The 8,137-nt window shown below is 35.7% G+C and overlaps 1 pseudogene; it reads left to right on the top strand.

The window, feature by feature from the left end:
- Positions 1 to 374: 374 nt before the first annotated feature.
- Positions 375 to 7,020, top strand: LOC131897934 (vomeronasal type-2 receptor 116-like; annotated as a pseudogene).
- The last annotated feature ends 1,117 nt before the right edge of the window (positions 7,021 to 8,137 follow it).

The following is an 8,137-nucleotide window of genomic DNA, read 5'->3' as shown; positions in this document are numbered from 1 at the left end:
TTGTGGGGTCCCTGGGGTTTTATAGTACACATCAGGGGAGCCTTAAAGGATGGAAGTTGCCATCTGCTGGTTAAAGCATCAGAGAATTAGGGACATTTGTATGTGTTTCTACTTACCAGAAGATTGCACAGGTAATATCTGTTCAAGTTAACTTTCCTGTCCCCAAAATTTAGACCCATCTGAGGCTTTTAGGTAATTAAATCACCACTTACTATATACCCTGGCATTTAAATTATAACCATTACCATGACAACAAAAATTATTGTTTGTAGATACATAACATATAAGGTATGAAAGCTATTGCATCATACTGTTAGACAGTATGATACGAGTCCCATTCATTAATAATGATAATCCCTCTCTGTAGGTTCAAGATGAGGAGCTACCAGCTTTCTTTGGCATTCAGATTCACCATTGAGGAGATCAACAGAAACACTCACATTTTACCCAACACGTCTCTAGGATTTCATCTCTATAATATCCCTAGCAATCAAGGGAGTGCTCTTAAGGGAGCTTTTGCTTGCCTCACAGGATTTGAAACTATTCATCCTAATTATGAATGTAGAAGTGAGAAGAAGACTGCTGCTTTACTTACAGGAGAATCATGGGCAACATCTGCACTTGTTGGGAGACTGCTGAATCTTTACAAATATCCACAGGTGAGGGACGTGGCTGTGAGGGAACGAGAAACTTGAATTTAACTGCAGACATTTCAGATGTTTTCAAATGTAAGGAAGTGAGGTTGTGTCACTCATCTATCAAAAAAATAAATCAGGCATTTGGTAATGTAGCCCCATATACTTTGCTTGAGACAGAAAAGAAGAAGAGGTTGAATCCTACAGTGAGTGTTTAGAAAATTCTGTGTCTTGTGAGGAATTTTCTATAATTGTCTTAAGAAACAAGATGGGAGTTTATAACACCATGAGCATATGATAGACTATTCCAATCCAAAATGCCACCCTAGCTTTAAGATTGTGTTCTATGTCAACGTCTTCATTCATATTTTCTATCTGAAATTTCCTTCAGCTTACTTTTGGTCCATTTGACACTATCCTGAATGACAGAAGCCAGTTCTCTTCTCTCTATCAGACAGCACCAAAGGACATATCTCTTTCACATGGCATTGTCATTTTGATGGTTCATTTCAGCTGGACCTGGGTGGGACTGGTTCTCATGGATGACCACAAAGGGGCTGAGAGTCTATCAGACTTTAGAAGAGAGATGGACAAGTACAGAGTGTGTTTAGCTTTTGTAGAAATGATTTCAGACATCCCAGTTTCTTCCTACTATGAACCTTCCATAAAAACTCACCTGCAGATACAGAAGTCATCTGCAAATGTGGTTATCATTTATGGTGACCGTGAATCATTACATGGTGCAATTCTTCACAGACCTGGAAAGAATAATACTAAACTTCATATGGAAAAACAAAAAACCCAGGATAGCCTAAAGAATCCTGTACAATAAAACAACCTCTGGAGGCATCACGACCCCTGACTTCAAGCTATATTATAGAGCTACAGTAATAAAAACAGCTTGATACTGGCATAAAAACCGACATGTGGACCAATGGAATCGAATTGAAGACCCTGACATTAATCCGCACACCTATGAACAAATAATTTTTGACAAAGAAGCCAAAAGTGCACAATGGAAAAAAGAAAGCATCTTCAACAAATGGTGCTGGCATAACTAGATATCAACATGTAGAAGGCTGCAAATAGATCCATATCTATCACCGTGCACAAAACTTAAGTCCAAGTGGATCAAGGACCTTAACATAAATCCAGCTACTCTGAACCTGCTAGAAGAGAAAGTAGGAAGTAGTCTTGAACGCATTGGCACAGGAGAGCACTTTCTAAATAGAACACCAGTAGCACAGACAGTGAGAGAAACAATCAATCAATGGGACCTCTTGAAACTGAGAAGCTTTTGTAGGGCAAAGGATACGGTCAACAAAGCAAAGCGACAGCCTACAGAATAGAGATTTGTGATAATGAGACCCATTGCTTCATCAAAGACCATTGAAATTTTCTGGGAATTTTTAATCATCAGATTATGCATCTCTTTTAGCTTCACCCTTTTCTCAAGAAGATCCATTTCAAAAATGGTGCTGGAAACATTGTGGTTTTGGATTCACAAAGGAAATTAGATGCAGAATATGATATTATCAACATCTGGAATTTTCCAGAGAGCCTCAGAAAAAAGATGAAAGTTGGAACATTTTCTCCAAAAGCTCCAGAAGGGCAGCAACTGTTTTTGTCTGACCATATGATACAATGGGCTATAGTATTTACAGAGATGCGCTGGATCTTATCTCATTACTTTGATATCTATGTCAATAAACATTTATTTGTGGATGTAATGATTGTTGTTTCCTTACTCAGTGCCCATCTCAATGTACAAAAATAATGTCATATGAGGAAGATTCTGTTGCCTTATTCTGAGGAATGGAATTGTTTATTTTTCCATACTTTATTTTATGGGCACTTATTTGCAGTTATAAATATAGTGTCTATTTATTAAGATTTAATCCCTGCACTGAAACCAACTGACAAAAGCATTAATTAAGCTGACAGATTAGGAAATATCAGTGCATGGTTATTTTGATTTCAGGCACCTGGCAATATACAGTAGCATGGAGAGCACATATGCATTGGTTAATTACTTGTCTTGCCGCTGAAAAGGAAGCAGTTTCTCTATGCATCACAACACACCTTAAGAACATAGATTTTACTTGTGTCACATTTGGGGTGAGCACTCGATAATAATTCAGGCAATCATGTTGGCAAGAGCCTGAGAATGTGATTCACGTTGTATCTTCAGTCAGGAAGTAGATAGAAGTGAACACTGCTCTTCAACTCCCTTTTTGTTTTTCTTTCAGTCCTTACCAACAGCCAATAAAATGTTGCTACATAATTATAGAATATAACTTCCCACTTCTAGTGCCATAACAAGATCATCTTGCATAGAAAGTCACAAAGATTAGTTTATATGATAATTCTGAATTCTGTCAAGTTGACAAATGTAAATTAAGCAACACCATTGGGAAACAAAGTTGCTCACTCCATCTCTGAGGAAGTACAGAATAGGATCATTATGATATTACAGTTGCCCACTATGACATGACTCAGTAAACCAATGTCTTATTTTTTCCTGCCATTTGTATTTTCACAGTCCTTCAGATTTCTGTTGCCTTTGGATCATTGTTGAAACAAATTGAACTTCATAGTGTATACTACATTGAAATGATAAGCAATGCAACAAAAAAGAATCTGCAACCTATAAATAATAAATATAAAACTTTCTATCTCATTGTTCAATATGGAAAAACAACAGTTTTATTGTTTTAAAACAGTACACCTCTGAGTATTTTCTCTTCTATATTTACTTGCTAGATTCCTTGCTCTGTGTGCAGTGAGAACTGTGTTCCAGGATTCAGAAAATCTCCCCAGGAGGGCAAGACTGTCTGCTGCTATGATTGTATTCCTTGTCCAGATAATGAGATTTCCAATGAGACAAGTAAGTGCCAGACTAACTGAGGAATTTCACATCTAAACAATCTTCTGCAAAGTCTAAGAAGATTGAAAAGTTCTGTGTAGAAACATTTGAGATAAGTCCCCTTCTTCCAGTTAGAATAAAAAATGTTTTGGTTCATTTTATTTTCATTTTAATTGATGCTCAGGCCATTGAAACTCAAACTTGATGTATGTTATCGATCCTCTATAGCCATTGTTGCTTTCAGAGAACAATTTTACCAATCCCAGAGTAGTCTGCTTTACTTCACCATGTCACTTATTGTGCGTGTGCCCGCGCACGTGCATGCGCACACGCACACACAAACACACACACATATGTATGAGTGTGTGCCTGCATGTGTGTGCACATTCACAAACTTTACAAATTACTGACTTTTCTTGTATTTCAAATCATATTTATCTCATAGTTAGCTCATCTTAAAGGGTTGGATCCTTATGGCCTTTAGTTGCATAATTTCAGTCATGGTTCTAGGTTCATTAGAAGTGTTAGAAAGATTCTATTTAATTTACACATGGACATATTTGAATGTATTTTATTTTATAATCTTTCATTTTGTTTTATCTGTGAATGTATTGCCTGCATTCATGTATGTGTACCACGTACTTGCTTGGTGTAACTCAATGTTAAATGTGGCATCAGATCACCTGTAGGTTGCATCACAGGTAAAATGAACCACCATGTAAATGCTTGCAATTGAACCCAGGTATTCCTTAAGAGGAACAGCTATGCTGCTAATATCTTGTGAAACTAGGTGAAATGGCACATCAACACTTTTGTTAATGATAGTGTTGTGAATAAACCAGGCATAGATGCATGCCTTTGTTCTTAGAACAAGTCAGGACACTGAATATGAAGGACTGTCTTTTCCAGGCAAAGGTAGATATAGTAGAGAATCCTTATGTCAAAATATATCCAAGGAACATAAAACAGACATGAGACAATTGATAGCAGTGAATATAAGGAGCTCATATACTCACAATGTTTACTATGGAGAGAAACATAAAGGGGATTCCTCAATTTTATCATTTATATCAAATGAGTTGATTTGTATAATAGCTAGAATTTTTGAATGACATAATGGTTTTCCTGAACACTAGATGTTTTAATATTAGTTCATGAAGTTTAAAACATTCAAACTTTTTGGTGACTTTATTTTCCTAATTTTAAAGTATGCATATTGCGACTGACTATACAGTCCCTTCAAAAACTTAATGTACAAACAAGCTTTGTGTACATTGGAGCCACAGTTTGTTCATGCAAATGTTAGTTATATTCATTGGAAGAAACTAGAAACATCAATATCAAGTACTGCATGACTGCAGTTTAAAGAGACACTTTTTAGTAAGAAAGGAAAAGTACTAAAATGTAAGTTCTAAATATTTCAAAACAGTGAATCCTGTACTTTAAAACCTATATAATGAGGCAAATCTATCTTTTAATAAATTATTTTAAATTTATTAAAAATATTTGTCATGACTTATATACCCTGTCCATTTTCTAAAGAAGATAAATGGTTGTGCTTATAAAGCATTCATGCTCAGTTAGAAATGGATATATGTCAGCACATATGATATAGAAAAAGCAGAGTACCTTGAGAGTTAGAAGGTAGAAGGAAGGCACATCTGAAGAACTAACAAATTAAATAATAGAATAAAAGGTATTGAGGTAATAGAAAATAATAAATTCAATAGACTTTAATCAATTAAAAAATCCACATTGCAAAAATATTGAACATTTTTAATAGAAATATGAGTAGCCAGGCAATGGTGGAGCATGCCTTTAATCCCAGCACTCTGGAGGCAGAGGCAGGTCTGTGAGTTTGAGGCCAGCCTGGGCTACACAGTGAGTTCCATGACAGGCTCCAAAGCTACACAGAGAAACCCTGTCTCACAAAACCAAAAAAATATGAAATAGGAATATTCTTAATGTAAGTATGTAGTAAATATAATGATATTTATATCTTTTGAATTTAAGATGAAACTCACAAGTTATATGTGATAAAGTATTAAAATTATTCCATTTTTGACTAGAGTTTTATATCTATTTGTTAAATAGATCTTTTCTCTCTAGAATTGATTAAACAGGTTGACATAGGAAGTTCTTTCAGGTTTCAAGAATCTAATAATTCTCATTCCACAAGCACTGTCAGAGAATGAACACACTGGAGTATTCAATGAACACATGGGAAGTTGCTAAATTTGAGTCTGATGTCTGAGAAAACATTACAAGTAAGAAATTTCAGTGATCCTATGATCAGGTTAGGTTTATGTAATTTAATTCAATAACATGACTATATGAATAAATAAAAATGCATTTTATCACTTAATTGAAATATATTTAGTATAACAATATAAAAGATAGACTTGTTTACTTTGTGTGCAACAAAGATAATAGGCAGTATCAACCTGGAATGATTGATTAGAAGCATTTGGGAATTTTCACTATAGAAGACTGATTTACTTGAGTCTTGAACAACACAGGAAATGTGGACAAATACCAGACAAATGGTGCTGGGAAGTGGCTTGAGATAAAAGGCGAACCTGAACAGAGACTCACAATAACTTTAATTCCTGAATAGATATGGACCATTGTGTGAGATGTCCAGAAAGTCATTATGCAAACACAGAGAAGATCCACTGCCTCCAGAAAGCAGAGATTTTTCTGTCCTATGAAGACCCTTTGGGGAAGGCACTCACCTGCTTGTCCCTGGGCTTCTTTGCATTTACAGCTGGTATTTTGGCGGTCTTTGTGAAGTATTATAATACTCCCATTGTCAAGGCCAACAATCAGGCTCTCACTTATATCCTGCTCATCACTCTGACATTCTGTTTTCTCTGTCCATTGCTATTCATTGGCCATCCCACCACAGTCACCTGTATCCTGTAGCAATACACATTTGCTGTTTTGTTCACAGTGGCTCACTCCACAGTCTTGGCCAAAACTATTACTGTGGTTCTGGCTTTCAAGGTCACAGTTCCAGGGAGACTGATAAGGTGGATAATGATGTCAAGGGCTCCTAACCTCATCATTCCCGTCTGCACCCTCATCCAGCTTGTGCTCTGTGGAGTTTGACTGAGCACCTCTCCTCCCTTTATTGACTCAGATGCTTACTCTGAACATGGACACATAATTATTATATGCAACAAGGGCTCCAGTATTGCCTTCCATTCTGTCCTGGCTTACCTCTGCTCCATGGCGCTTGGGAGCTACACTATGGCTTACCTGTCCAGGAACCTGCCTGACACATTCAATGAAGCCAAGTTCATCACTTTCAGCATGTTGGTGTTCTGCAGTGTGTGGGTCACCTTCCTCCCTGTCTACCACAGCACCAAGGGGAAACTCATGGTGGCCATGGAAGTCTTCTCCATCTTGACTTCCAGTGCAGGCCTCCTAGGTTGTATCTTTCTGCCCAAGTGCTATGTTATTTTGTTCAGACCACAGAGGAATGTGCTTTATCATGTCCGAAACAAAGCACCTTAAGAGGAAAAGTCAAACTTAAACTTAGTTTATGATTTCTTAATTACACAGAAGTCTTCAAGCCTGTTTAGCACAAACCCAATTGTCAGAGATCATATAGCAATTAAGAATTTGTATAAAATGCTTTCATTTATTGATGAAATCCACTCTTATTCTCTCATTTTCTTATATTTTCTACATATTTCTCTAAATTAAAAAGCTTATTTCTATAAAAGTTCATTGTCTCTCTCAAATAATATTAAAGAAAAGATGAATGGGACACAAATGTATTCTTCATTTCTTCAACATTTTGGAATTTTGCCTTTATAGTCCCAAATGTTTTCATATGTATCCATGTGTTTTTGATGCCCTTGGTATGTTCCCAGGATTCATTTTGCTTACATTATATGCATGATTTTGCTATGAAGGGAGGCACATTTTGAAAAGTGCATATGATTTGGACATGAAGATATTACTTGGCAAAATAATGACATAATGTGCTGCATACTAGAGCAGAATAAAGAAAATTCATTTCCTACTTGTAGCACAAATCAGATATCAGTTAATCAGATAATTACCTAAACAGTCAATTTCATGACACTACTTCTGTAAAGACTATGGTTATGTCTATCTTTGACTATAGATATCCAAATGGTTTGTGTACTCAGCCATTCATAATTATACAATTTTGATAAATTGCTCTATATTCTTTCATCTGAAACTGTGCTTTATGTAAATCCTGCATCTTTATGAGTACCCATTTTCCATATTAGATCAACATTTCATATAAGATACGTAATTCTTTGGGAATAACTTTTCTGACTCTTCTTATTTCTTTTAAAATGTACATTTGCATAAATGTCTAAGACATTATGTGCTGTTTGCCTTGTATCTTGTTATTTGTTTTAATCAGTCACTTTATAGTTCACAAGTTGTAAACTTTCACGAATAAGGTAGAGAGTAAATTATGTATATTACTACAATATAATTATAAACAGGTCAGATTCCATTTTTGAGAATGGGTTCATTAGGTTGATTTTTAAAAATTCATTTCTGTAAAATAATTTGTGATTATGGTTTCAGAACAATGAAACAAAGTATGTAGAATACATGGCAATGTAGACACATTCACACGCACACA

Source organism: Peromyscus eremicus, chromosome 23, assembly GCF_949786415.1.
Source record: "Peromyscus eremicus chromosome 23, PerEre_H2_v1, whole genome shotgun sequence".
Classification (NCBI taxonomy): domain Eukaryota; kingdom Metazoa; phylum Chordata; class Mammalia; order Rodentia; family Cricetidae; genus Peromyscus; species Peromyscus eremicus.
Note: the sequence above shows the minus strand (reverse complement) of the source record. Positions and strands in the feature narration are given on the sequence as shown.